This window comes from Diceros bicornis, chromosome 26, assembly GCF_020826845.1.
Source record: "Diceros bicornis minor isolate mBicDic1 chromosome 26, mDicBic1.mat.cur, whole genome shotgun sequence".
Classification (NCBI taxonomy): domain Eukaryota; kingdom Metazoa; phylum Chordata; class Mammalia; order Perissodactyla; family Rhinocerotidae; genus Diceros; species Diceros bicornis.
The window spans coordinates 29260378-29278190 of record NC_080765.1 but is presented as its reverse complement, the minus strand read 5'-3'; the positions used below and the strand labels follow the sequence as shown (position 1 = coordinate 29278190).

General features: G+C 44.9%; 1 pseudogene; it reads right to left on the bottom strand.

The window, feature by feature from the left end:
• The window catches only part of LOC131422551 (acyl-coenzyme A synthetase ACSM2B, mitochondrial-like), a 72505-nt pseudogene extending 56622 nt beyond the window's left edge, over positions 1–15883 (bottom strand).
• Positions 15884–17813: the final 1930 nt, after the last annotated feature.

Below are 17813 nucleotides of genomic sequence, written 5' to 3'. Positions count from 1 at the left end.
ATGATAAAAGTGAGTTACAAAATGATATGTTAAGATTCACCCTTATTTTTTTTAATGTTTATATTTATATAACTAATGAGCTAGCCAATTTGCTAGCTATTCAAAGTAGTTTTCTCTGGATGATAAAAATATGAATAATTTTCTCTTTTTTCTTCCTTTCTGTCTTCCTTCCTCTCTTTCTCCCTCCCTCCTTTTAATATCTTTGCTTTCTATTATTTTTAATTAATGAGCAATATAATAAGTAAATTACCGAAAAATTGCTGTTTTCCCTCCCTCCTTAGTGCCCCTAACAAACCTGCACATCATAATGGGGGACAGCGGGTCCCAGGCGGCCAGGTCTGATTCTCATTGTCTTGGAAACTCTGCAGGTGATTCCCTGTGGGAAGTGGTGGGAGGATCAGCAAACTTCAGGAGGATCACATGTCACAGAAAAAGAAAGACAGACTCAACAGAGCAGGTCCTGACACAGTCCTGAAGTAGCCTCTCGTTTGGTGGCTCCCTCCCTCCCCTTTCCCTGGCTCCCGCCTTTACTGGAACCCTCATCCTAGAGGTTGCCCTACAGTGGAAAGCAATCTGATTGACCACTCCCCAGGGAAGAGGAACTAACCACAATATAATCTCTTTAGAAGGAGCCATACTTTAATAAGAGACCACAGACACCAAAAGTCCTTTAAAATAATATGGGATTAAATTATCTCCCATAGGGGCCGGCCCGGTGGCTCAAGCGGTTAAGTGCGCATGCTCCGCAGCGGCTGCCCGTGGTTCACCGGTTCGGATCCCAGGCGCGCACCAATGCACCACTTGTCAAGCCATGCTGTGGCGGCATCTATATAAAGTAGAGGAAGATGGGCACGGATGTCAGCCAAGGGCCAGTCTTCCTCAGCAAAAAAAAAGAGGAAGATTGGCAGATGTTAGCTCAGGGCCAATCTTCCTCACACACACAAAAAATTATCTCCCATAAGAGGACTAGCTCTGCTTGAATCCTGAAATGAATCCTACAGAGACACTGGTGTTCAAAGGAGCAGTCCCTAAACATGGCCTCCTCTGAAAGGCTGGAAGCCCTTGCCATGACTCCATTGTCCTTCCCCACATGTGCAAAGTTCTTCCATATCACAGCCCTGCCATGAGCCTTCTCGGGAGTTCTGCCAGGGGACCCGTTAGCCATAGAAGGATGTAAGGTAAAAGAGTAGAGAGGAGGAGGCGAGAAGTCCTGAGAGTCCCAAGAAGAAGCACTGGGAAGGGAGTTAGGGGAAGGATTCCCCAGGTAGTTTGGGTAAGTGACATAGTGTAGAGCAATGGGAATCCACATTACGCTCACGGGGCCCAAGAGTTCCAAGAAGGTCTCTCAGCGCCTAAGGCAGGGTCCTAGTGGGTTCCTCTCCCCAACCCTCACTTCAATCTGAGCAGCTTAGTACAGTGCCTGCATGTTCAATAAACTCAGGTCTCTGCAGAAACGCTACCCCGTTGCAGGGGACTTTCCTGACCACCATATCTGAAACAGCAGCCCCTCATCCCACCTCACCCCTTCTCACCTGCTTGACTTCTCTCCACAGAACTTCTCACCATCTGCCACGTCATATATTCATTAGTTTACGTCTCTCTCCCGACTCCCGCTAGAACATCATCTCCATGAGAGCAGGAGCTTTGCCTGTTTTGTTTCTGCTGAATTGTCAACACCTATCCCATGGTAGGTGCCCAATAAATATTTACTGAATAAGCACATGATAAATGGTGGCTCGTGTTTTTATTATCAAAGAGCCTTTTGAAGCCCACCAAGTTCACCAGCCCATGGTTCTGGGAGCAGGTACCATTTCTCTCTGGCCATAGAATTCTCGGATGTCCAGTCCTGTCTAAGCCCTCCAGCTCTCCAGAGTGTCTGGAAGGAGGGTCTTCCCTCCGCTGAAGCAGTTCTGTAGATACGGGAACTTGTACCTGAAAAAGATAAGAGAGGTCATTGTTCCTCTGAGCATCCCTGGAACCAAACTCTGCCTAGAGCTGGATTCTGGGTGCTTTGACAATGAAGTTGGCTTCATGGGGCTAACCATGCTCAGAGGGCCAGATAGATGAGCACGTGTGTATGTGGGGGAGGCAGGAGGAGGCACCAATAGACCAGAGGCTCTTTCCAAACCCCAAAGCCCCATTGCCTGGAAAGATCCTGTTGAACCAACATCCGGTAAATGATGGGGGCTCCTACCACGCTGTTGACTGGGGAGCTGGACAGAGCCTGGAGGGAGAGAGCCAGCTGACACTGCCCATCAGGTCAGATGCCAAACTAACTGGTAGGCACAGTGGTTATGAGCATGAGCTACGGAGGTGGGCTCTGGATTTAAATCCTACCTTCTTTGCTGTGTCTATTTCAGGCCACATGAGCCCCAATTCTCAGGCACCCTCAACCAAAAAGGACAGAGAAATGACCACCTATCAATACAGAGAAAAGGTCCAGGACAAATTTGGAACATTTTTGTCAAATCCTGGCAGCCTATTCCTGTCAATGTAATGACTTGCCCCCATAAACACACTTCTAGAATGACATAAACCCCTGGTCACCAAGGGAAAGACATCAGCCACTGTAACAAATCGGCTATGTGGTCTTGGTTAAGTCCTTAACTTGCTGGGACTAGCTTTATAATAGATTAATTCCAGCCCTATTTCCCAAAAATATTGTTGGGATACAATTCAGGTAGAAAAGTGCTTTGACAAGTTAAAATTGCCTATAGACAATTCAGAAGAAGTGCTACTAAAAAATAGCCAGTACTGAATACTTGCCAGGCCCTGTGCTATCTCATTTAATTGCTCACAATAATCTCACAGAGTTCGTATTATCACTCCCATTTTAAAGAGGGGAAAACTGACTCAGAGAGTTTAGTAACTCGCCCAAGGTCACAGAGCCAGCAAGTAGTGGAACCAGCATTTGCAGCCTGTACTCTCTACTGTTATGTAACACCACCTCCATCCACGCTTTGCTTTGTGCAGAATTTATTACAAAGATGGTTTAGGCAAAAATATAGAGAAAAAATGATTAACATTAGTGCATCATGCAATTATTTCCTCTGAGTGCTCTTGATGAACTGGTATAAGTCATGAAGATCATCCCATTTCCCTTACTGCCTTGCCTTCCAGGAAGCTCAACATGCAATTATCCAGTTATTTGCTGTACTTCTCCTTACTCTCTTTAGTTTCCCCTCTTCTCCATCTCCACCCTGTATTTTCCTAATAGGCTTTATAATTTTACATTGTTTTCATGTTGTTGTTTTTTTTTCTATTTGTGACACTTAAAACCCACTTCAAATCCTTTTTTGGAAGGAGGCAGAGTAAGAATTTGTTTAAAACAGAGAATGACAGAATCATCTGGAGAGAATCTTCTGAGAGAACCCAGACCATGCCTGACCTTTTGAACTTTAAGGATGCCATCCACACCTCAGTTTGCTCCTGGGGTCTCTGTTGCCAGTGAAACAGAAGTCTGGGTGGGCCGTCAACTGCTACAGAGACCTGGAGGCCCCAGGATACCAGTGACCCAACTCCCCATCACAAATAGAGTCCAACGTAGGGCATGACTTCGCAAGCAAAATGAACCAATTTCCATTGCTTTGTTGCCCCAGAGGATGTAGTTTATAGATTTCATTTAATGGCTACCCCATCAAGTTCCACTACAAAAACTCACATCTATTCTTCAAAACTTCTCACAGATAATAGCCCCAAACTGGAAATAACCATGATGTCCATCAACAATAGGATGGAAAAAGAAATTGTGATAGATCCACAGAATGGAATACTATACAGCAATGAAGAGAACAAACTTCTAATATGTGCAACAATATGGACAGTAATCACAGAGAATATGTTGAGTGAAAGAAGCCAGACACAAAAGATTACACACTGTATGATTCCACTTATATGAAGTTTAAGAAGAAGCTAAATTAATCTATGGTGGTAGAGGCCAAAAGAGTGATTAACTTATGAAGGGGTGTGGACAACGGCTTGAGGGGGGATGAGCACTGTCTGCAGTGGTGGGAATGTTTCACATCTTGATCTGGTGGGGGTTACATGGGTGTCTTCTATGGACTGAATGTTGTGTTCTCCACAATCCATATGCTGAAGCCAAGCTTCCCATGTGATATTTGGAGGTAGGGCCTTGGGGAGATAATTAGGTTTAGATGAGGTCACGAGAGCGGGGCTTCCGTGATAGGGTTAGTGTCCTTATAAGAAGAGGAAGTGACACCCGAGCTCGCTCTCTCCACCGCGTGGGGACACAGGGAAAAGGCAGCCTTCTGTAAGCCAAGAAGAGAGTTGTCACCAGGAACCCAACCATGCTGGCACCCTGATCTCAGACTCCCAGCCTCCAGAACTGTGAAAAGTAAATGTCTGTTGTTTAAGCCAGCCAGTCTATGCTATTTTGTTATAGGAGCCTGAGCTGACTAATAAAGTATCTAACATAGGTAAATTATTTTCAACCTGTACACTGAAGATGACTCCACTCTATCCGCACACACACACACACAAATACACATACACATACAGATGGGACCACCTCCAATATTCCATTCCTCTCTTTTACACTTGGTTCACCACCATCTATCTGATACTTGACACCAGAGCAAGAGCCCATTAAATGTGTGTTGAGTAAATGAATGGCCCATGATGCCTGTCTCCTGAATATATTCCTTTTATCTGTATACGGGTCTGTCTCCTTCCCTGGACCACGAGCTCTATGAGGGGCAGGGACCATTTCCATCTCACTTACTAACCACTGTCCATCTGTGTGACAAGGGTTAGTCAAAATTAGGCGAATTGAAAGAAACTGCAATAAATTGGAGTGTGAAAACCTTGGGCTCACTCTGACCATCTGGTGCAAACTGGATCCTCTCTTACCTTTAGAATGACCAGCGGGTCAAACTTTGGTAAGAGATGGATAAATGTGCATGCTCCTGACAGCCAGGGTTCCAGAAATGAGGTCAAGAGGTTTAATATCCAAGCTGTGTCTGAGATGGTCCATATTATGCCAGAGGCTTTCAGCTCTGTCCACATGCTGAGAACATAGAGGAAACACATGTACATATACGTGAGTGCAAGCTGGGGTGAGTGGAGCATGAGTGTGTGCATACGTGTGGGGAGGGGTAGGTGTGTGTGCACAGGTCCATGTGGACCTGAGTGTGTTTGTGTATGCTTGTAGGAGTGTGTGTAAGTGTGAGCAGGCAGGGGGAAGGAGAGGTTTTCTATCCACACATCCTTGTATCAAGAAGGGGCAAGTATTCACAAGGTGTGACCCCAGCTCCCATGACTTAACAGGTAATTGGGTCTCATTCACTTTATCCCCAGAATGTAGTACAATTTTGGCATGTGGTAACCACCTAGGAAATGTTTACTAACAGAAGACATCTAAGTGAATATTCTAACAAGAGGCCTTGCTAAGTTCAAGTTTGGCTGGGTAGACCTTTGGTTCTCTTTTCTTAAAGAATCATGAATTTCCTGAGCACAGCTGAGGGTCTGGTACAGGGCGAAAACTTGTTCCCTTTCTCCAGGCCAGAATAAAAGGTATCAGTCCTGTTTTAAAGCAAAAATGATTTAGGCTAGACATGAAGAACTTTCTTGTGGCTGGGAATCTCCATAGTGTGTGTCCCTTCCTGAAGATAATTAATGCTTTCAGTTCTGTAGGGAAATTGGGTCATAGCCTACTAGGACCAAATTTTGGAAGGGCTGGGAATTCAACATCTTAGTTACGTTTAAGTGATTTATCTTCTCATCTTTTAGAAACTGCATTTTACTATAGCTTTTCCATGAAATAATTTCTATTAAATAATTTAATTTTCTGGCACCACTGGCTCACAGGTGGGACATTTAAGTTTTTGAGGTTTTTTGCATTAAAATATTTTTCCAGTTTTAATCATAAAATTAACATGGTAAGCAGGATCCACTGAAAAAGACCCTGAAGAGCTCTGTTATTATGGCATGACAATCTTGGCGTGGTATTTCCTGATTCCACTGACAGGGCTGATGTAGAGTGGAAGGACATTCTGAATTATGAGATCTGAGATCCAGAAATTCTGAGCCCTCAGTTCATCTAATTAACCCAGTTACAGCTTCTACGTGAATGGATTTGAAAAGTAATTTGCTGCTGACAAAAAGGCCCTCTCGGAATCTGTAGCATCAAAGCAAATTACCAGCACCCCGAAGGACAAGACACAGAGCAGTCTGGGGAGAAACGCATATAAACTTTACGTTCATCATTCAGTCTAGTAGACACGTGGCTCAAAGCACTGAAGAGGTGTTGAGATCCCATGTTATCTGAAACAGAAATGCCCACCAGAGGTCACTGGATACCCAGCTTGCTAAGCCCTGCTCCCTCGTGTCCCCCTTCCCAACCGTCTATCTCAGAAGCATCAGATGGTAGCCCACCCCAGTAGAACTCGATTTGAGCTCAGACAAGTCTCAAGGCCTGGTCGTGTAGTTCTCTGTAAAGAAAGAGCTCTTCTTAACCAGCATCCATCTTGGTCTTGATGCGCAGGCTTGAGTGGGAGTGTTGTGCCATCTTGGGAAGGCCACTGGTCCCGCTGGTGAAGTCGATGGCAGCTGCATCTTGGCTTCCAGTCTCCACACAGCGATGTGTGGTAGATGCTTCTCTGACAGAGACACGGACTGTCACCTTCTCAGATCTGCCCTGGACACCAGATGTCCTGGTGACTCATCTCTTCCCACCTTCCCCCACGCTGGCAAGGGCAAGTCAGCCAACCCACTTCAGAGGGGGGCTGATGAAAGGTTAAGATGATGAGATTCTGAGTCACTCAGACTTGGGCTTGAAAAACACTCGGCTTTGGCACTTTGTTAACTGTGTAACGTTGGACCATTTAACTTCTCTGAGTCTCACTTTCCATATCTGTGAAATGGGATCAACAATACCTGTCTGTTTCATTGAGTTATTGAGAAAATTAACTGTAACACAAAGGAAACAAGCAACTTGCTCAGCAAGAACTCAATAAATGTTGATCTGACTGTTGTTGGGAGCCCCAGCGTGACATCAGGTGAAGGGAAGGTGCTCAGTTAGTATGAGTTTTCCCAGGACACCCTCTTCCATTCCCATGAAGCATCCGCACATCTCCCGGACCCCTCCTCCAGTGTCCTGGTTTCAAGTGTCAAAGCTGGTCTCGTGTTGTCCACTTCTCTGGCAGTTATCTTAAAGACCATGACACTAGAAAAGCTTTCATTCTCCCTAGGGGTTTCCTAAGGTATGTGTCTCTAATGGGGGGATTTCAGATATGTGACAGAGAAATGCATTCTTCCAGCCAGTCCTGCTACTGACGGCTAGAATGACACATAGAGTCCTCTGAATTGAGAAGCAGCCTGGCTTAGGGATAGAGAAGGTGGGAGGAGGACTCTGGAAACTCAGTATTCAGCCTGCTCTTCTGTTTTGCCTCATACACTCTTGGCCTCACCTCTGATTACAGCAATGGTTGCAGTGAACAACTCTGGGCAAGTTTCAACACATATAGTGTTACTTCTAGTGTGGACCACAGGTGATTCCCTTTGTGCCCCAGGGCTTCTCTGTTGCCACCATGGCACAGGACTCTGAGCCTGCTCTGCATGCATGTGCAGCCCAGAAGCGTGGGGTAGATAATGCCCCCCAGCTCAACTCTCCACCACTGGGGGTCAGGTTCTGATGGGTCAACACTCAGTCCTTTAGTGGACAATCCTGAGAGGCATTCTGTGTGCTCCTCAGAAGGTTCCTGCAGATCAAGCCCCACTTATCCCTGCAGTGACTCAATAATAAACTCTCGTATTAGCTTTTTCTTCTTCCCTGCTTCACTCTCCCCAGTCCCACACTCTGCTCCCTGGACTTTCCCAATAAAGCACCTGCACAGAAGTGCTTGGTGCCCTTTCTACTCTTCAGGAAAACCCAGGCTAAGACGTGTAGGTACTCACTGTAGTAGTATCTGAAAGTCCAGCCACCCATCTCGGCTTTTCTCAGACACCAGCAGCTTCGTTTTCAGAGAAGGGCAGTCAGGTGCTACAGTGTCCACTGCCTGGGCCACTTTGTCCCCAGCCATGATGGCCCTGGCCATGGACACGTGCACCCTGTAAGAACGTCTTTGGCTTTCATCTGGATAGTCCCAGGCATGAAGACAAGGTCTAGAGAAGCCAAACGGCTTAGAGAGAACTGGAAGGGAGGGCTACCTTCTTCCCCAGAGAAGCCCGATGTAAACACCCAGTGGGGAGTAAATTGGGGGTGGGGGGGAGTCTGGGTCGTGGTGACCAATGGAGAATAATAATAACAAGGGGACTGAGGATCAGAGAGCGATTGCAACCCAGATTTCCCTGGGTTGTCAGAGCTGTAAGGGGTCTAAGGAGAGAAAGTGACTTGCCTAATGTCACACCATTGATAGTCTAAGGCCAACACAACCTTCCCCCTGCCCCCCAACACACATACAAAATGCCCTGCAGGAGTTTCCTGTATCCAGACTCACAGTCACTAAAATAAGGAAAGGCACCTGGAACTGTCCATGGTCCCACAGCACGGCAGTGCTCTAGGTCCCGGCTGTTTCTCTCAAACCCGGGACCCTGAATGCAATTTCTTAGGCAAGAGGGCTCTTAGTTTTTCTTTGTTTTTGTTTTCTGTCTTGAAGAAACTCTTGTCACTTTGTTTTATTCTTTTGGAGAATAACTAGACTTATGTTTCACCTTTTATGAAGCTGATTTCACGTTCCTCCTGTTAAATAGCTCTTAGCCCTGGCTCACTTTCTTTCCACTCGCAACACTTCAGAAGCCACAAAAAAAAAAAAATACTTTATTGCTAAAAAATGTTAAAAATGCTAACCATCATCTGAGCCTTCAGCGAGTTGTAATCTTTGTGCTGGTGGAGGGTCTTGTAAAAAATGTAACATCTGTGAAGCGCAATAAAGCAAGGCACAATAAAATGAGGTATGTCTGTAACTTGATGTATGCATACACTGTGAAATGATTACAATAGGTTAACATCCATCACCACATGTAATTACAAATTTTTTTTCTTGTGATGAGAACTTTTAAGAACTACTCCCTTAGCAACTTTCAAATATATGATACAGTATTGTTAACTATAGTCCTCATGCTGTGCATTACATCCCCAGGACTTATTTATTTTATAACTAGAACTCCTCATCCCTTCTTGAACATCACCCGGGTACCCCCAACTCAACAGTTACCAAATTGAACTAGTCGTATTTCCCCGACACCCCCATTCCTGCTTCTCCCTGTGTCCCTCACTCCAGTGAAAGAGAGCCGCATCCACCCAGTTGTCTAAGTGTCTGTGACTTCTCCATCTCCCTGGCCTCTTCCTCTACCATACATCATTCATCAGAAAATCTTGCTATCAGTTTCTTCCTCATTGTCTCCTAAATCCATCCACTCATCTCCACCTCCACCACCCCATCCACTTTGAAGCCACCATCATCCCTCATCTCCTATCTGGGTTTCTTACCCCCATTCTTGTCCTCCTTCATCCTATTGTCTACATACCATCCAGAATGACCTTTTACAAACAGAAAATGATCACATCACTCAATCCGTCCACGGTTTCCCATTCCTCAGTGGATAAGGGCCAGAACCCTTACCACGGCCCCCAAGGGTCTGTAGTTCAGCGCCCACCCATCTTTCCAGGCCCGTTTGCCACCCTTGCTCCTCGCTGCCTGGACTCCAGGCACACAGACGTCCTTGCAGCTTCTCTCATCATTTTCAAGCCTCTCTCCCCTCTGTGCATTCCCACTGCTTGGAGCACGCGTCTCTGCCTCCTCTCCTGGCCAAATCCTACTCATCCTTCAGATCTCAGCCCAAATTTCGCTTCCACTGAGCCTTCTGTGACCCCCTCAGATTAGTCAGTTTGAATCTCCTTTTATAGCAAGGATGGGTGAACTTTTTCTGCAAAGGGCAAAACAGTAAATATTTTAGGCTTTGTGGGCCAGACGCTCTCTGTCCAAACTGCTGAAGTCTGCCATTATCGTGCAAAAGCAACCAGAGAACCTGTGAGTAGGGCATGGCTCTGTTCCAATAAAACATTATTTACAAAACCAGGCTGTGGGCTGGATGTGGCCTACAGGTCACAGTTTGCCAACTTTTCTTGAATAGGTTCTTAGGAAATTCTCATGCTACTTGTCAAAATTGTGAATAAATAATTATGTGTGCAATTAATAGTTTAATAGCTATCTTTCTCCAAAGACCTGTAAGTCCCATGAGTACACACACCATGTTTTGTTCACCCCATACTAGCAACCTCTAGCATAGTGCTTGGCACATAGTTTCTGTAAAGAAATGGAAGAAGGATAGTATTTCCATACGAGGAAGGACAGCACGCTATGGGGAGGGGGCATCTTTGAGGGGGTAGTGGTTGCACTTCTCTGCCATCAGTTTCTTTCACAAGGGAGACAGTGCCCAGTCCAGGTGCTCAATTACCAACCTGCTCGCATGCAGCCCAGGGTCACCAGCCACCACTCAGGCACTCGGGGCAGCACCACCACCACACGGTCCCCACGCTACAGGCCACACGCCCCCAAGAGGACATCGGCCACCTGCTGGCTGAGTTCACAGTTCGCTGAAGTTCCACATCACTTCATCCCCATCACCACTCACGCACCACAGGGCTGGGCTGGGGGGCCACTTCCCAGCCTGAAGAAAGAGAAGACCTACTGATCAGGCTGGGCTGGTACATGAGCACGTAGAATAAATGCCAGTCCTGGGATTGCCCCACCAATGCTTAGTCGGCTTTTTAATCTCAGGACCCCTATACATTCTTAGGCAGTATTAAAAACCATAAAGAATGTTTATTTATATGGATTCCATCAATCAATATTTACTGTACTAGAAATTAAAACTGAGAAATTTTAAAAGTAACAGTAATAAACCCATTATACATTACCACAAATAAGATACATTTTGATACAGAGGTAAGTATACTTTCCAAAACAAACATAGATAATGAGAGGTATCATTTTACATATTTGCAAATGTCTTTAACGTCTTCCTTAATAGAAGACAGTCGGATTTTCTTTTCTGTTTCTGCACTTACTTTGTTGCAGGATCACCCATCATTGAGCCTCTGGAAAATGCCACTGCGCACTTGTGAGAGAGTGAAAGTGAAGAAGGCAACTGTTACCTTAGATTTGTGTATTTATTTGTTTATTTATGAATTTATTTCTCTCTCCCTTTCTCTATTTGCGTATTTATTTTGTTTTCCTTTTTTATTGTGTTAAAATATATATAACATAGAATTTGCCATTTTAACTATTTTTAAGCGTACAGTTCAGTGACATTAAGTACATTCACATTATTGTTCAACTATCACCACCATCCTTCTCCAGAACTTTTTCATCATCCAATACTGAAACTCTGTACCCATTATACAACAACTCCCCAGTCTCACCTCCCCACCAGCCTGGTAACCATCACTCTACTTTCTGTCTCTATGAATTTACTACTCTAGGCACCTCTTATAAAGAAATCGCACAATATTTGTCCTTTTGTGTCTGGTTTATTTCACAACATAATGTCTTCAACGCTCATCTATGTTGTAGCAGACATCAGCATTTCATTCTTCAAGGTTGAATAATATTCTTTTATATGGATATGCCGATTTTGTTTATCCATTCGTCCACTGACGGACATTGGGTTGTTCCTACCTTTCGGCTATTGTAAATAACGATGAGCAGGGGTGTACAAATATCTCTTCAAGACCCTGCTTCTGATTCTTTGGGGTACATACCTAAAAGTGTAATTGCTGGATTATATGGTAACTATTTTAATTATTTAATTTTTAAAATTATTTAATTATTTTAAATTTTTTGAGGAACTGCCACATTTTTTTCCATGGAAGCTGTACCATTTTATACTCCCACTGGTGATGCACAAGGGTTCCAATTTGTCTTAATTTTGTTTTGGTATAGTTTTGATTTCACGGTCTCTGGTATCCTCTGCGGTCCCCATATCATAGTTTGAGAGCAATAATGCAAAGTCAAAGAGAAAATGTATTGGTAATTGGGTTAGATAATTCAAAATTCCTCTCCATAGAGTTCTGCCATTTTGCACTTTGCTCAGTAATGTGTGAGTGTCCATTTCCTCTGTGGACATAGCCCTGTCCACAGAGCATATTGTCAAACTTTTGTATTTAACTGCACTGGGAGGTAAAAAATCTTATTTCAGTGAAGTTTTAATTTTCATTACTCTTCTTAGGAGTGAGGCTGAGCATTTTTTCTCACATTTAAGGGCCATTCGAGTTCACTCTTCTGTGAACTGTCCTTTCATCTACTTTGCCCACTTTTACATTGGGTTGTGTCTTTTCATTCTTGACTTCTCGGAGCTCTTTCTGTGTTAGGGATATTAACTCTTCTGCTGTGGTATGAGTTGAACATTTTTCCCCTGGGTGTCATTAGTTTTTTGATTTTGCTTATACTGTTATTCATCAAAGGAGAGATTTTTATGATGTTTATGTAGCAGATTTATTAAATCACTTCTTTTATGGAATCAGGATTTTGAGTCATGGTAGTAAAGGCCTTCCTCATTATTCTAAGGAGGTCTTACTTTTATAGAAAAGCCAGAAATCTAAATTTTTATCTGAAATTTTTCAGTTTTAAAATGTTGACCAAATTTTCTTAAGAACACTCAGTGCCATGAGCCATCTCCAGCCTAGAGGCCCAGCATTTGCGATTTCTGCACTAAGGCTGTGTCATGGTGTCGGGACTGCATGACAACACCGAGATTATGACTTCTTTTAAGCCCATGCTGGCAGATCCACCTCTCTCCCCATCCCAGCCAAGATGAATCCTTCCACCCTCCATAAAACTACATAGAACTTCAAGCGAAGGCAGGGGCGGGATCAGCAGTGAATGGGGTAGAATTCTAAAAGTCCAGGGCAGGAAAGGAAAATCAGAAATTTCCACATCACTCTCTTTCTCTGATTTCTCATGTTGGAGCCCTTTTGACAATCCCTGCCTAGTTGCCGTCCTGCTTACACACCTTGATGACAAGGACACATAACTTTCTGAGAAGACATGCAGTCTTTGGTCAGTGCTGATTTTCTCTTATTAAACCCAAAGCCACCTCCTCTATGACCCCAACACACTAGTCCTTGTTTCACTCCGGGAGGTCACAACAGAGCACGTGCATCATGTGCAGGCAAACTGTGTGTCAGTGCCCAGGGTTTTTGCTCCACTCTGCACCAGTCTCTTAGGCTCGTCTTTCTGCCAAGTTCATGCTCTCTTGCTCCCACCCCGTGCTGCCTTCATGGAAAGTAGACATCTTCATAGCTCATCCTAGTGCCTGACATGTAAGTGCTCAATAAATATTTATTGAATGAATGGGTGATTAATGAACTCAGCCAATGTGTCCAACCCTGTGCCTCATCCCCACCCCATTACCTTCTCCACGCCAGCCCAGTGATCCACCACAACACTAGCAAAGTTGAACTTGGCAGGGACTTCCTGGTGGCCCCACTGCAGGGCTGCCAATTGCTTGGTATGAATGCAGACAGTGAGCTTGGACATCTGAGCCCCCACGGGATACAAAGCCCCTGGAGTCTCTGCAGCCAGTGCATGGTCAGACCTATGAAGGAAACAGGAGACAGAAGTAAGTCTTTCCTGTATAGTCATCAGCTGCTTAAGGAGATTCATCCCAGCCTCATAAGGTTCTTCCAGAAATTAATCTGTTGTGCTTGTGAGTGAACTGGCACATTTCAGTTTCCTTCTGGTGTGCCATTCTCCAAAAACACAACACCCTGTCTAGATCCTATATATCCAGCGCCTCCGAAAGCTTTGTGAACACCCAATTCCATGCAACAAATCCCTTTGTTCTTAAAATACAGTGGTGTGGTAGATGAATTGTTGTTCCCAACAAATTTGCCCGTTCCCTGTAGTAGGATATATGTCCCCATTCATTTTCATGTGACTTGCCCAGTGCAATCTGGGGAAGAGTAATATCCACCTCTCATTGACTCTGGCTTGCCCATAGGATACGCTTTGGTCAATGAGTGGATGCGACTGTGTGGTTGGTCAGGAACTCTTGCATTTCTGCCCTCTGTCTTGAGAGCAGCATGTCCCAGATAGGTGCCTACCTTCAGCCTGGGTCCCAGAATGATAGCACATGTGAGCTGACCTGAGTCCAGCACATCCATGGTCAACCCACAGACCCATGGGAAAAAATATGCATGGTTATAAGCTCCTGAGACGTTGGGATGTTTGTTACTACAGTAAATGCTGACTAATACAAGCAGCCTCTATTTCCTTCAACTGAACCTTGACTCAGACATCTTGAATACTAAGCACCTAGCACAGAGGACCTGACACAGAGAATCACTGTAGAAATTGTAACAGTTGTAATTATCATTTCCATCCATGCACTGGCTCCAGAGAAAGTAGTTCCAAGGCTGTGCAGGCTGGTCTCTGAGTTTCTCCATGTACACCTTGATAGGGGTTGCAGAATTTAAATCTAATGAACTTTGATTCCAGGAGTCCCACCAATTGGCTGCATTTCCATCCCATTATCTAGGAAGCAGCAGCCAGAATGCTCAACGTCTCTGACACTTGTGCCTACTCTCCTATTTTCCAAAAGAACAAGGAGTGAAGATTTCCTTAACAGCACCTGGGCATGAATATTGATTGCCTTTGTTCCTGCTGGTCCTTCTCTTTCCATGGCTGGCTCTTTCTCATTCTTCTGGCCTTGTCTCCTCAGAGACACCTCCTTCCCTGACCACCACCCTCTCCCACTCCTCTTTGACCGCCCTTCTCCCAGATACCCCAGGCCCCCACTTTTGTTGTGCTAAAGGCCCCGTTTCCTTTGCCCAGTGCGGCCTCCTCACTGAGACCTGGCAGATACTCCCTTTCGAAGACCCTAGGGATTGCACACCTCGCTCCTATAGATCAGAGGTCAGATCATGTCACAGTTCTGCTCAATACCCAGCAGTGAATCCCAATTTCATGCAAAATAAATGTCAAAATGTTTACGTCAGTCTTCTCCTCTGTTCAACGGAGATAATAATATTTTCTTCTTAGGATTACAGTGGGAATTCAGTTAGATCAGTTTTCCCCAAAGTGGGTTTTTTAAGGTGATTTTATTTATTTATTTATTATTATTATTATTTTTTTTGGTGAGGAAGATTAGCCCTGAGCTAACATTTGTTGCCAATCCTCCTCTCTTGACTGAGGAAAATTGGTGCTGGGCTAACATCCGTGCCCACTATCCTCTACTTTATATGGGACGCCGCCACAGCATGGCTTGATAAGCAGTGCGTAGGTCCGCACCCAGGATCCGAATCCACGAACCCTGGGCCGCTGAAGCGGAGCATGTGAACTTAACCACTACGCCACCAGGCCAGCCCCTAATTAATTACTTACTTACTGAGGTCACATTGGTTTATAACATTGTGTAAATTTCAGGTGTACATCATTATGTATCGGCTTCTGTATAGACTACATCGTGTTACCACCAATATTCTAGTTTATATCCATCACCGTACACATGTACCCCTTTACCACTTTCGCCCTCCCCTAGCCCCCCCTTCCCCTCTGGTAACTACTAATCTCTTCTCCATATCCATGTGTTTGCTTATCTTCCACACATGAGTGAAATTATATGGTATTTGTCTTTCTCTGTCTGACATATTTCGCTTAGCATAATACCTTCAAGGTCCATCCATGTTGTTGCAAATGGCACGATTTTGTCTTTCTTTGTGGCTGAGTACACATATTCCATTGTGTATATGTATCACATCGTCTTTATCCACTCATCCACTGATGGGCACTTAGGTTGCTTCAAACTGGTGCAGCTACGATGGAAAATATATAGATATTTCTCAAAAAATTGAAAATAGAAATACCATTTGATCCAGCTATTCCCCCTCTGAGTATTTATGCAAAGAACATGAAAACACTAATTCAAAAAGATGCGTGCATCCCTGTGTTCACTGCAACATTATTCACAACAGCCAAGACCTGCAAGGTGATTTTAGACGAGCAGTTTTCATGTTTGTGGTTATTTTGATGTGTATTAGGAAAATATGAACAGAACTCCAGATGCGGCCTTTAATGAATGTTCTATTTCTTAGGATGAAGATATTTTATTCTAGAAGTAAGTTGATTTACATCATGGATGGTCTGTGGATAGAGCTACAGTCATGAGGGTAGAATGGGAATGAGTGAAGATCAAGAATAACAGAGGATTTCAGCAGAGCATTCAGCACGATGCCTGGCACAGAATAAACTGGGAGTAAAGGATGGCGGTAGCACTCGTCCGTGCTGCTCTAACTACCGATGACGTCTGGGGCTGGGGGTGCAGCTGGGAAGTGCTGGGTGGTGGTGCTGGCTCCCTGTGGTGTGGCTGCAGCTGGGAGTTTTGTCTTTTCCTTTTGGAGCTGAGCTGGGCTGAAGTGACCGTGGGAGAGCTGGCTGGGAGCCACGTGTGTCAGCCGGGCCCCTTGGGGGAGGGTGATTGGGTTTCCCCCACCCTTTATCATCCTTGGCTTGTCACGACTGAAGTCTGAGCCAAGGCCCCTGGTGGAGAGCTCTGACTGCAGCGGGAGAACAGACTGGTTCAGCCCAGAGGGGAGAGGAGGGGAATCCAGACAGCATCTGCCCTGCAGACAAGGCATCTGAGGCTGAGAGACGGGAGCAGTGTGACCACAGCACAGTGACAGCAGGTGCTGCTTCCCCCAGGCGTCATTTCCACCCAAGCCACGGCTTTCAGGGAACTGACATTTTGGGGGCTCATTAGGAATCCCAGCAGCGCCCCATGTCAAGAGGACAAGCCCCAGCCCAAGAGCACTAGTGATGTGGAGTCAGACCTGCCTGTTTTCCTGGCCTCTGGCGCCCCCTCCTGTTGGGCCTGGGCAAATCCCCTTTCTGAATTTCCACCTTTAAAATGAGGAGAATTTGCCCAGCCCAGGAAGGCATAAAGATAAACAGCATAAAGAACAAGAGAAAGACAAGTACTGGATATCACTTATATGTGGAATCTAAAAAAGTTAAACATGTAAAAAACAGAGTGGTACCCAGGGATGAGGCGGGATAAGAGTCTTGGCGTTTAAGGGTACAAACTTGTAAGGAGTAGTAAATAAACCGTGGGGATCTAATGCACAGTATAATCAATATAGACAACAATATTGTGTCATAATGATGTAATGTGACAAATATCGCTACATCGGCAATCATATTACAACATTTGAATGTATCAAAGTAACACACTGTACACCTTAAACTTACACAATGTTACGTCAGATTTGTTCAATAAAAAAAAGAATAAGTAAATCACTTTGACACGATTTTTTCCTTTTTAAGGGCTAGGAAACCTTAAGGTGGTCATTTCTGTCATCTCCCCAGCACTCATTGGAGAAAGACAAAATTCTGAAACCAGGTCATCGTGAATCAGTTGTGAAAGGCGAAGCATGTGTGGACGCTGGAGCTGGACTCCTTGTGAGATACTAGCCGTGTGAACTTCAGCAAACTGCTTAACCTCTTTGTTCATCTGTAAAAAGAGGATGTTATCAGCACCTGTCCAACAGGATGGCTGAGAGGTAACATTTAGAGCTGTGCCTGCACATAGCTGGCGCCGAGTGTGAGCTGTTCTTAGAAACACTGACCTGCCTTGCCCACCTCAGGGCCTTTGCACGTGGGTATCCTTTGTTCAGAAAGCTCAGCCCCAGTCTCTTGGTTTACTGCCACCTTTCCTTCAACCCCAGCTCAGGGGGGACCTCCTTATGGAAGACTCTCCTGATACCCTGGGTGCCCCCCAGTCTTGATCAGCCCCCAAATATGTTTTAACTGTAGTGTTTCCTTCATAGCATTTATCACAGTTGGGCATTATTTGCA